Source organism: Oncorhynchus nerka, linkage group LG11 (genome assembly GCF_034236695.1).
Source record: "Oncorhynchus nerka isolate Pitt River linkage group LG11, Oner_Uvic_2.0, whole genome shotgun sequence".
NCBI classification, from domain to species: Eukaryota; Metazoa; Chordata; class Actinopteri; order Salmoniformes; family Salmonidae; genus Oncorhynchus; species Oncorhynchus nerka.
This window is the reverse complement of record NC_088406.1, coordinates 35,162,441-35,175,181: the sequence shown is the minus strand read 5'-3', so window position 1 is coordinate 35,175,181 and position 12,741 is coordinate 35,162,441.

Sequence of the window (12,741 nt, the reverse complement as noted above, 5' to 3'; positions counted from 1 at the left end):
CTTAATAAACTTCTGGAAAATATAGTGTTTGACCAGATACAATGCTATTTCACAGAAAACAAATTGACAATGGACTTTCAGCACGCTTATAGGGAAGGACACTCAACAAGCACAGCACTTACATAAATGACTGATGATTGGCTGAGAGAAATTGATGATCACATCAATGTGATCACACATTGTCACGTGCCAAATACAACAGGTGTTACAGTGAAATTCTTACTTACAAGCCCTTAACCAACAATGCACTTTTAGGAAAATACCTAAAAAAATTAAAAATAAAAGTAACAAATAACTAAAGAGCAGCAGTAAAATAACAATAGTGAGGCTATATACAGGTGGTACCTGTGTCAGGAAATATGTACATGCATAGATAATAACAGAGAGTAGCAGCAGCGTAAAAGAGGGGGGGTGCAAATAGTCTCGGTAACCATTTGATTAGATGTTCAGGAGTCTTATGGGTTGGGGGTAGAAGCTGTTGAGAAGCCTCTTGGACCTGGACTTGGCTTTCCGGTACAGCTTGCCGAGGGGTAGCAGAGAGAACGGTCTTGACTAGGGTGGCTGGAGTCTTTGACCATTTTTAGGGCTTTCCTCTGACACCTCCTAGTATAAAGGTCTTGGATAGCAGGAAGATTGGCTCCAGTGATGTACTGGGCCGTACGCATTATCCTCTGTAGTGCCTGAGGATCTGAGGACCCATACCAAATCTTTTCAGTCTCCTGAGGGGGTACAGGTTTTGTTGTGCCCTCATCACGACTGTTTTGGTGTGCTTGGACCATATTAGTTTGTTGGTGATGTGGATGCCAAGGAACTTGCGACCCTTCACACCCTACAGATTCCATTTCTCTGGCAGAGGAAAAACATAAGTAGTGCACCATTTTGGATTTTCATGAGTGCATGAGCTGTGCTCCAGCTCATGCTCCAGCCCTATAATTATTCCAGTTCATTATAAAATGATGAAACATTCTAGAATCAAGGAAGCAGCAGGAAAATAGTTTCTTAAGTTTATGCCAGTTTATTACCAATAGGGTCCACAGAATAAGAAAAACTTCACAGAGAGTCGTCTCATAGGCTGGAAATCCCATTACAGTAAGTGACATAACAGTTGCTTTGACATGTCACTGTCCTATGGGCAAACACACCAACGGTCACACACATCTATAGGGCAGGTTGAACACACAAGGCTGTAACACATAACAGGGTACATACATCTGCATGCCTCTCCTGTCTCCCTGTAATCAGCGTCCTGACTACTAGAGATAAGTCCTGGCTGGTGAGTGACAGGCTCCTGTGTCTGTCTGTCTGTCTCTGGCTGCTCCCTGCTATTGGACTGGAGTGGAGACAAGCCTGGCAGAGATGGAGGAGAGCAATTATTGTAATACAATATTGTTACTAGACTAATTACAATGTTACTACACAAATATACGAGCAACAATGTAACGTGAAGGAGGCAAAGTCATGTTTGAGTGCACAGCCTAAGATTAATCTTGTGCTATAGGTACAGTTTACACATAAATCATTTATTTTGTATTTTTTGATTGTTTTTAACCCCTTTTTTCTCCCCAATTTAGTGATATCCAATTACGATCTTTTCTCATTGCTGCAACTCCCCAACGGGCTCGGGAGAGGCGAAGGTTGAGTCATACATCCTCCGAAACATGACCCGCCAAACCGTACTTCTTAGCCCGGAAGCCATCTGCACCAGTATGTCGGACGAAACACTGTTCAACTGACGACCGAGTCACTAGAGTGTGAATAGCCAAATAAAGCCCCCCCAGCCAAAACCTCCCCTATCCCGGATGACTCTAGGCCAATTGTGCACCGCCCTATGGGACTCCCGGTCATTGCCGGTTGTGATACAGCCTGGGATCGAACCCAGGTCTGCTGTAGTGACGCCTTAGACCCCTGCGCCACTCGGGAGGTCCCACATAATTCATTTCTAACTGCATTTGGAATATTTTCCCCAAGCACTATTTTTGTCAAAGTTAGGAAGCCCCTCTCCTCTCTTTCCTATACCATACAATACATTTGAACTGAGTCAGCTCATGTGTTAGTTCTGTATTGCATAAGGCATGTGAAAAAGCCCAGGCCATTGAAACATGCAGTGATCTGGTCCAAAGAGGTGCACTTTATAGGGAATAGGGTTCCATTTAGGACTCAGCTAGGGCCTGGATGTTCTGCAGCCATGCAGTGTTCCATCTTTATGGGCCGTCAGACACAATCACACTGGAACATGTGTTTCTGATCTGCTCATGTGCAAGGCTGTAGCCAGTTAAAGCCCCTATACACAATGATTATTCTCTCCACTGTGTGCCACGGCAACCACAACCACATGCCTCTCTCTGTCTGTCTCAACCCAAATGCCCCAACCAACCCCCAGCAGTTCCTGCCTGCTCTGTTTACGATCCTGTCCCAAAGGAATCCTGTTCCTACACTCAATGCCTTCATATTCATTACATTCTAAAGCAGTTATGGGCCTGCCTTGTTCATTGTCATATTGGATTTTATTGGGTTTATGTTTATGTATAAATTGTTCTGGTTTTAAAGAATTCGTAGGCTTGCTGTGAGAGTTTGTTACTAGCACTCGCTGCAGTTAATATATATAGAGAGAGCTGTTATGTGATCTGCTATCCAATAGCTTTTACAGTGTTCATCTGTCAGATTGTATTTTCCCGCCCTTTCTCCCTAAGGAGAATGAAGGAGAATAATTTGTTGCGGTTGGATGTGTCGATATTTTACGCTGTTAGATATGGGGTGTGAGACTGGGCATGTTGAATCTAAATCTGTTCAAGCTTCGTGAACTCCTCTTTCTCTTCTGCTCATCTGTTTATCCCCATATCGCCTCGTCCTCTCTCACAGATGCTCTGATTTCATCAGCACTAGTTCAGTATACACACTTCTCTCTCTGTCATTCTGTTCAAATCTCTATATAAAATCTCCATGCAATTAACTTGTCAATCTTCAGCAATGTTGATCATAAACCACTGATAGTGCTGGTTTATCCCAACTCACTGGCAGTTCCCGTTATCTGCTTAAATCTGTGAAGTCACCCCGGTCCCCCATCTCTCCCTGTCTGGACTGAGGCATCTGAGTCGGCGCGACAACATGTCGGCTGTTATGCTCTGCCAGCGCATTGATCAGTACTCGGATTGAGGTGCTCTAATTTAGTGCTGGCCTCATTGACCACCGCTAACAGTCTGTTATTAGCACTCTTTGTACTCCAGTGAACAGTCAGTTGGGGAATGCTCCCCTCTCACCCCCCACCACCCTACCTCCACCCTGGCAGCTGCCTAATCTCCTCCACTTTCCCAGGATGCCCTCTACACACCTACACTGAGCCCTCTGTTGCCACACACTACATGGAGAGTACTGCTGAGTGATGAGTGATTCGTGCATTTTGAGGTCGGTTCAGTTTCGGTATGATTATTTAATAATAATCACGTTTTTTTTATTTAAAAAAAATAAATATTTTTTTAGACATTAAATGGACTATGCATTTTGTGGGTGTCACGTTCACTGTCTTCAAACTCCCTGTCATAGACGAGCCAAGGCACAGCGTGCATGTAATTCCACATCTTTAATAAAGTGAAACAAAAAACAGGTAAGCAGAAACCGAACGTGATGCAACCGTGGTGCACACAAACACACCTTACCAAATAGAGAAATAAAACGGCTCTCTAAGGTCAGGCCGTGACAGTGGGTTGAATGCTGTAACAACACAGAATGAAAACAATGAACAAAAGTCTCATTATCGTAGTGACTGCCTATTACTGCTCATCACTTATTACTGCATCATTTATACACATGACTTTACTTAGATAAAATATGTGTTTCATTTGATGACTTTATTATTTCATTCCAAGTCATCATCTCATCTCTGTAGAGTTGCTGCCTATGCTGTCTGACAAAATCACTCTTTTAGTAGTTCTTCAAAGTAAATAAGGCATACTTTTATGACTGCTGAATACCAACTATCAATCATTTGGATCATGTATTTTCAGGCATGCGAAGCAACTGCTTTCTATCCCTCTCTGATTGAGCTGTCTCCCTTCTCTGTCTCTGTGTCTGCTCCGCACAGACCGTACAAGTTTAAGCGGGTGTGCAATGGATTATGGTCATTGTAGTTAATTACCATGTGTTCTGCGCTAAACTAAGTAGAATATTGGCCTGTTGGAAACTACAACTCCCTACGACATCGCACAGTTCAAGCTTGGCCTTATTTATCTTTACAGAAACTGCACATCGAGCTCAGAAAAATGTTCAATGAATGGAATTCAAATAATTGAACCAACTTTGGTCAATTAGTTGTTTAAAAACGAAGAATAACATACATTTTGGTTAATCGCTCAGCGGTAATGGAGAGTGCTGTGCCTGTGCTCCCTTGCTAGTGTTGCACATTTCTGCTGTGTGGTAGAAAGTGATAGGGTGGACAGGTCATGACCCCTAACTGGTGGCCTATGGGAAGGTGGGAGAGAGATGGGGCCTGTCCCTGTCAGCCTCACACTTGTATGACAGTCTGTCTGTGTACAAAATGGCACCCTATTCCCTTCATAGTGCAATACTTTTGACCAGAGCCTATAGGGCCATAGTGCACTGTATAGGAAATAGGGTGCCATTTGGCAGGCAGACTCTGTGTGCACTGTGCTGAGTGCCAACTCTAATCTGTGGTTACATTCCAGCTCTGACCCTGAGCTTTCATTGGTCACTTCTACTCCTCAACACTCTATATACTCACTTCAGAAGAGCATGTGGCAACTAAGAATATGTTCTCTCTCGTGATAGGTTACATTCCGCCAGAGGGAAGACCTGGTTGATGGCATGACTGACATTTTTCTCTGCTTGTTGCCACAAGTCATCCCTGTTGTTATTTGCAAGTTTAGCCATATTTTCGAATGAGGACATTTAATCAAGCATGGGATACATTGTCACATTCCACTACAGCCATAACTTCAGGCAGAGCACAAAGTTATCTCTGCTCAGTGCAACAGTTTATCCTTAAGCCTCCTTCACCCATGCTGCCAAACGTACCCTCGTAAAACTGACTATCCTACCGATCCTTGACTTCGGCGATGTCATTTACAAAATAGCCTCCAACACTCTACTCAGCAAATTGGATGCAGTCTATCACAGTGCCATCCGTTTTGTCACCAAAGCCCCATATAGTACCCACCAATGCGACCTGTATGCTCTCGTTGGCTGGCCCTCACTACATATTCGTCGCCAAACCCACTGACTACAGGTAATCTATAAGTCTTTGCTAGGTAAAGCCCCGCCTTATCTCAGCTCACTGGTCACCATAGCAACACCCACGCGTAGCACACGCTCCAGCAGATATATTTCACTGGTCATCCCCAAAGCCAACACTTCCTTTGGCCGCCTTTCCTTCCAGTTCTCTGCTGCCAATGACTGGAAAGAATTGCAAAAATCACTGAAGCTGGAGTCTTATATCTCCCTCTCTAACTTTAAGCATCAGCTGTCAGAGCAGCTTACCAATCACTATACCTGTACACAGACAATCTGTAAATAGCACACCCAACTACCTCATCCCCATATTATTACTTACCCTCTTGCTCTTTTGCACCCCAGTATCTCTACTTGCACATCATCTTCTGCACATCTATTACTCCAGTGTTGATGCTAAATTGTAATTATTTCGTCTCTATGGCCTATTTATTGCCTTACCTCCCTACTCTTCTACATTTGCACACAATGTACATGCATTTTTCTATTGTGTTTTTGACTGTACGTTTGTTTATGTGTAACTCTGTGTTGTTGTTTTTGTCGCACTGCTTTGCTTTATCTTGGCCAGGTCGCAGTTGTAAATGAGAACTTGTTCTCAACTGGCCTACCTGGTAAAATAACGGTAAAATAAAACAATTCACAACTCTTACATTGTACCAAATGACCATTTGCTGTTATTCCTATACAATCTGTCAGACCTCACCCTAGATAATACCCCATGCACATCACCATTCTTCCCTCAGATTAGTGTTCGGGGGATATTGTGTTAGAGAGTGCGCTGAGACCCGGGATGCGTTTTCCCTTTATAGTGCACTATTTTTGACCAGGGTCCTGGTCAAGACTAATGCACTATAAAGACAATATGATGCCATTTGGGACACAACCCCAGAGAGGGTCAATGGGCTGGTGGGACCAGGCTGTCTGTGGGAGAGCAGGAGTGTGGGAGTGATCAAGCCCTCCTCTACTGATGTGCTCTGACAGTGTTGTGGCGGAGCCGCTCTGCCGTGAGAGGTACAGAGAAAACAACAGGGCCACTCACATCGGGTACTCTCTCTGTCTCTACGGCTCCAGTTGTATCTTAACCTCCGTGGGGTGGACTGTGTGTGTTTGTGTGTGTTGTGCACAAGCGAAAGGAACACATTTCTTCTTTCCAGAAAAACACATTATCCACCAGTCCCTTCTAGACTCTCTTCACATTTGTCTCACTCCTCTCTCTCCCTCTCTCTCTGTGTTTCATTTAACCCAATGGCTCCTCAAAAACTGTGGCTCATGGGAGGCAGCCCCAGGGCAGCCCTTTGGCATTCCAGTCTGCTGGGCAGAGGCCCGTCACGTGAATTCTCAGAGCTTATGTGTGTGTGGAGGTGATCACCGTGTGGGAAACGCGCACATTCCAAACTCACTTGTTGACCTTCCTGAACTCTCACTCTCACTGGACCGACTCACGCAGAGTCTTCAGGGCTACCTTGGCTGCGGGGAGAGGATGTCCATCCAGCACTCAGGATTCAACATATGCTAGAGAGAACCCCCCACCCCCCCACACACACACACATACACATACTGTAGGGAAAATAAACACACAACACATCTGTGTGGGAGACCATAGGTTTAGTTGACTCGCTGTGGATATACCGTCCCCATACAACAATGCCTGCAGTAACGTTACACTGTCTGTGTGCGTAGGAGGTCGACAGAGGACAGATCCCTAATTATATTAACATTGCACTGTAATAGTTGTGCCTCAGGGAACTTCAGCCCCAATCTTTTATATCGTAAATGAATTAAAGGGCATGGCATTAAGGGGGCTTCAAACACCCCCCCAGGCTTTGTTCAAGGGGTAATTAGTGACATCAAGTGACATATGTCATTAACCCAAGTGCTCATTAGACTATTAAGCACATCTCACCTCCTCAGAAGCAGGAAATACTCTATGTCAGAATACCAGGATATTGACAGGAAGTTAAGTTGAAAGCAAACAAGTAAAACAGGAAGATGGACTCCAGTAGAGACTCTCACTATTTTCAGACCTAAATGTCAGGGTTGTATTCACAAAGAATCCCAGAGGAGTGCTGGTCTAGGCTCAGTTTAGTTTTTTAGATCATAATAAATATGATTATGGGGAACTGATCTTATATCAGCACTCCTAATCTGAGATAAATTACAGGCAGTATGTATGAATTTATCAAAATATGAAATACTAGTGCCACCCAGAGACCCTGTGTATTGTGTGACTTAGAGGTGCTCCTACATGTGATGTTCAGCTCCCTGTCATGCCCAGGGTCACTGTTGGAATGTCAGCCTCTTTCCCTGACGTTTTGACCACGTTTCTTTCGCAACATAAGACTTCTCTGACAGCTGAGATTAACATGTGATTAACATGGTATGTGTCCAAAATGGCACCCTATTCCCTTTATAGTGCATTACTTTTAACCAGGGTCCATGGTCAAAAGTAGTGCATGGGGTGCCATTTGGGAAGCATACATGGCCTTTAGGATAAACTCCCCTCTTGTTTTAATAAAGCACATGGTGGGTCAATGCATCGGTTCAAAGAGGTCTGTTGATGTTCAACCTTTGCATTAGTTTTTTCTTTATCACATACTGGGCCAAATGTAGGACTTTCATTAAAACAACTAGCTAAAGGAACACAGTGAGATTCATGCTGATTAACGAAGGGGTGTTTCACACACAATGATTCAAGACTAATATTAAATCCCAAAATAAATCTTTGTGGCTCTGGAGCCCATCCATCAGATTGGCCTGGGGTCATGACATGCACATTACCGTCTCCTCCACCCGGCCCCTCCCCCAGCCCCGAACAATCACCACCAGAGAGTAATGCAGAATCCCTATTCCTCTTCGTTTTCCCCAAGCCATGTCTGACATCATACTATTCCCCATGTTATTATGCTGCTTTTTGTTCATGAAATATTGACTCCTGTTCTTTTCATTTGAGATATTTGTTGTGATGTTTGATGTATTTTGATGGATGGCCTGCTTTATTACCATAATGTATCTTTCTGGAACTTTTTGGATCGTTTTCAACATATGAATGATGTATTAGGAGTCAGATACAGGATCTATATGTGTTTTCACAATGAACACAAGCTGTATGTCTCAGGTGAAACTGATAAAAATGCATGGAAACAAATGTGGAAATGAACACCCTTGTACACTGTTGCTGGTTGGTCATGATGCACGAGGTAAAGTAGATTTGCTGAGATTTTGAGAGGTAGAGAGGTAGAGAGAGGTAGAGAGGTAGAGAGAGACAGAGACATACTAAACCCTCTCCTGCCTGCATACATGTAGCTAGTTAAGCAGCAGCTGTGTGTTAATTAGAGCGAATGGGCAGGTATCTTAATTAATCAGAGGTGAAAGCAGCCTTCACAGAGGGATTACACATTTACTGCCAACATATCATTAGCTTAATCCTAAATTAAAGAAATGAAGACAAAAAGGGTTTTGGAGATAACCTTACTGTTTCATCCATTAAACACAGGATACAGCATGTTGTGTTCGTAAACACAGGGATGATGGATCCATCTGTATGGCCACAGTGGGATGATCATTTTGATCCCCTCCACACTAATCAAAGTGTATAGGGGAAACTCAACATCCACTGAACACTATGACCTCCAATAGTCATTAGGCCACATTTCAGAAGAGGCTAGTGGGAGGAGCTATAGGAGGACAGGCTCATTGTAATGGCTGGAATGGAATTAATGGAACAGAGTCAAACATGTGGTTTCCATATGTTTGACGTGTTTGATACCATTCCATTGATTCTATTACAGCCATTACAACGAGCCCCATCCTCCTATTGCTCCTCCCACCAGCCTCCTCTGATGCATTTGCTTCTCATGGCTTATTATGAGTCTGGATTAGAGGGTAGGTAGGCTTTTCTAGGCACTCTCAACCACTCCTCTTAGGATTGGTCCCAGGCTCTAATGTCTGTTAAACTGGTCTGATCTGATTGGCAGATGCCATACTGATCAGAGACCCAAATATTGCTCGAGCTTCAGTCTGATAGAATCATTTGTATATTTAAGATAATGACTACAGTATTCCATATGAAACCATATAATTGTATGAAATGTGTTAAGAGTCATAATTCAATAATGTTTGTGTGTGTGTGTGTGTGTGTGTGTGCGTGTGTGTGTGTGTGTGTGTGTGTGTGTGTGTGTGTGTGTGTGTGTGTGTGTGTCACGTCCTGACGTTAGTTCCTTTTTTATGTCCCTATTTTAGTTTGGTCAGGGAGTGAGTTGGGGGTTGGGGTGGACATTCTATGTGTTCTATGTTTTTGTATTTCTGTGTTTGGCCTGGTATGGTTCCCAATCAGAGGCAGCTGTTTATCGTTGTCTCTGATTGAGAACCATACTTAGGCAGCCTGTTTTCCCACTATGGGTTGTGGGTAGTTGTTTTCTGTTTTGTGTTGCTGCACCCTACAGGACTGTTTCGTTTTCGTTTCACTCTCTTTGTTATTTTGTTTAGTGTTTCTGTTCTAATACATATAACATGAACACTTACCACGCTGCGCATTGGTCCGATCCATCCTATTCCTCATCAGAAGAGGAAGACAATCGTTACAGTGTGTGTGTGTGTACAAAAAAAGACTGGCTCTGCATTTGAGGGCCAGAGTACTCTCTGAATAAAATATGAATCTATTGCAGAATCTGTGACGTTGTCTAATTCTTTATTAACCGGAGATTTACGACCTCTGGGGAAATAGACAAAGCTTGAGTGATAGCTGAGTTCAACCATTGGGATAAAAAAAACCTTGTGACACAGTCCCTATCTTTTTCTTTTCATTTTTTATTTAACCCCCCGTCCGTCAAACCCTCCCCTTACCCTGACGACGCTGGGCCAATTGTGCACCGCCCTATGGGACTCCCGATCACGGCTGTTTTTGACACAGCTTGGGAACGAACCAGGGTGTGTAGTGATGCCGTAGACCGCTGTGCCACTCTCTGACTGGCTGGTGCATTAATGCAGTGGTGAGGTTGTAACGCCATGCCATGCTCATCATCATTAAGGGACTGCATTGCTGTGAGGGACTGTAAAAGCAGAAAAGCATAATGGACCATATATGACCAGAGAGAGGAGAGATAATGAGATCATTGTTAGTGCTATCCGGCTTCCTTGGGACGTCCCTACCCTAAACCCTAACCCCTACCCTAATCTTAACCATAACTCTTACCGTAACCATTTGAAATGTCAACTTCAATGGGGTGGGGATGTCCAAAGGTACCGGATAGCAAGGACCATGAGATCATGGCAATGGGAAAGACTATTAATGATTGAACACATCATCCCTCTCTCTCAGCTGAATTGATATAAAACATTACCATACATACAGAACTTGTTCCAGGTACTTAACAAATTCAGTATTCAGTGCAGTGCTGTACACACTTCAAATGTGGTTTCAGGACACTTGGTTTTGATCTTCTAATTGTTTTTTTTTCAGCTGCCCTAACGCAGCTCCATATCTAATCTATCATTTGGGGGGTAATGACGATGACATTTACATTTACATTTACATTTAAGTCATTTAGCAGACGCTCTTATCCAGAGCGACATGACCCAGGTGTCTTTTGCTGCCATCCCTGTCCTAAAACGTCAGCTCCAATTCAAACGTATATGCACCCATCCATTCCATTTTAGCCCACTACTCTTTCAAATGACTTAATCTTGTTACAGGACATCTCCGTGAGAGGGACGCCTTTTTCTCTGAGGCGAGGCTCTTGGGCATGTGGCAGATGCCCTCCTTTCTTCATGGGGCCCTCATTTAAATCACAGCAGCTGGGTAGTGCAGGGGTGAGGGGAGACGGTAGGGAGGGATGGGGAGTGATGGGGGGTGGAGGAGGGAAATGTGGAGTGATGGGGGGTGGAGGAGGGGAATGGGGAGTGGGGGGCATCTGTTTGGCTAGTGCATAATCTGGCACACTTCTATACACTGGAACCCCAAGGCTTTGCATCCTTTGATCCACAAAGGTGCCTGCAGGCTGGGGCAGGGGTGTGCCTGGTCTGTCTGGCCTTTCCCCAGGACTCGGAGGCAGGGAGTAGGAGCCACAGGGTAGGGGCGGGGGGGCATGGATGGAGAGATGGCAGGTTGTCTGCTCACAGACAGAGATGCTGCCGCGGAGGGTGTACAGAAGCACACTCGTCAGTCTGTGTGATGCTCACTTTATTCCCTTTGTTAGCCCACGCTGCACTCTCTAGATGTGATTTTATATGCCACCACATGGTAACCCTGGCATGAGTAACGGAGAACTGCAGTGGAAATTTCATTTATTTTCTGAATAGGTTGACGCATGGTGAGTGCGTGCTCTCCTGAGGCAGATAATAGGCTAGACTACATGTCAGGTTCCTGCAGCTTGTCTTTGTTGTTTGTCCGTTGTAGCAGCATTTAAGCAGGCCTAGAATGATTCAGGCATCTCACAAATAGTTGTTCCAGTGCGCAGGAGCAATACTTCATGATCACAGAGAAAAACCATTGTAAACAATTGAGTAACAACATGCCACTTTTTAATTTAAGTATGCTCTCTAAAAGGTATTTAGTCTGTTATTTAGTCTGTCTCTGAATGATAAATTGATCATGTGTTCTGAGAGGGTCGTTCAACACACTGAGGTCTATCAGAAAGTGGTTATCCCAGTTAAATTGTAAGTGCTATTGTCCTTTTTATTGTGCTCAATCTGTTGGGAGCCTTTTCTTGATGGTATAGGATGGCTCCTAGGCACTCCCGTCCTGTTGCAGCTGGTAAGACGCTGAAGAGGTCTTGCCCCCCAGATTTGCATTTTTTGTACCAGAGAGGCTGTTAAAGTGGTAGAGGGGCTCAGGGACCCACTTGTCAGTGTGGGTCCCCTTGGTCTCAGTGCTGCCTCAGGGGGAAAGAAGAGGAGCCTCTCATCCTTGAGGGGCCTTTGTTTTGCCTTGACGGCTACACTGCACCCATCGTAATGGGATTATGGCTCCTACTGGAGTAGATTTTATATATATAAAAGAGAGAGAGATAGGAGAGAGACAGAAGAGAGAAGAGAGAGAAGAGAGAGAGAGAGACTGGTTGAGGAAATAGACTTGTGTGGTCAAACAAAGAGAATGAGAATCCTCGAACGAGGTTAGAGAGGGAACCTTGAGAGAAGAGCCCCCCATGTGTGAGAGGGAGCGAGAGAGAGAGAGTTGTAGTTCACCGCTCTCTGACTGGTGAGATAACTTGTGCACCATCAGAAAATGACTGGTGCAGGATCATCACCTTGTGGTAAGAAAGAGAATGGCCAGAAAGAACGTCAGGGACAACCAGACTCAGTGGTCTCCCATTCCTAGTATTTACATTCTTTGTTCATGAAAACTAAAAGACACCAAGTTTCCCACTGCTTTGCCATTATGATCAAGCGGAATGCCATGGTTTGACAAGGCAGTGTAGCTTGTGGACAATGCTCTCAATCAGTCTAAATTATACATTTAAGCCAGCCTTCTTTAAAAAAAAAAAAGGTTTTACCTTTATTTAA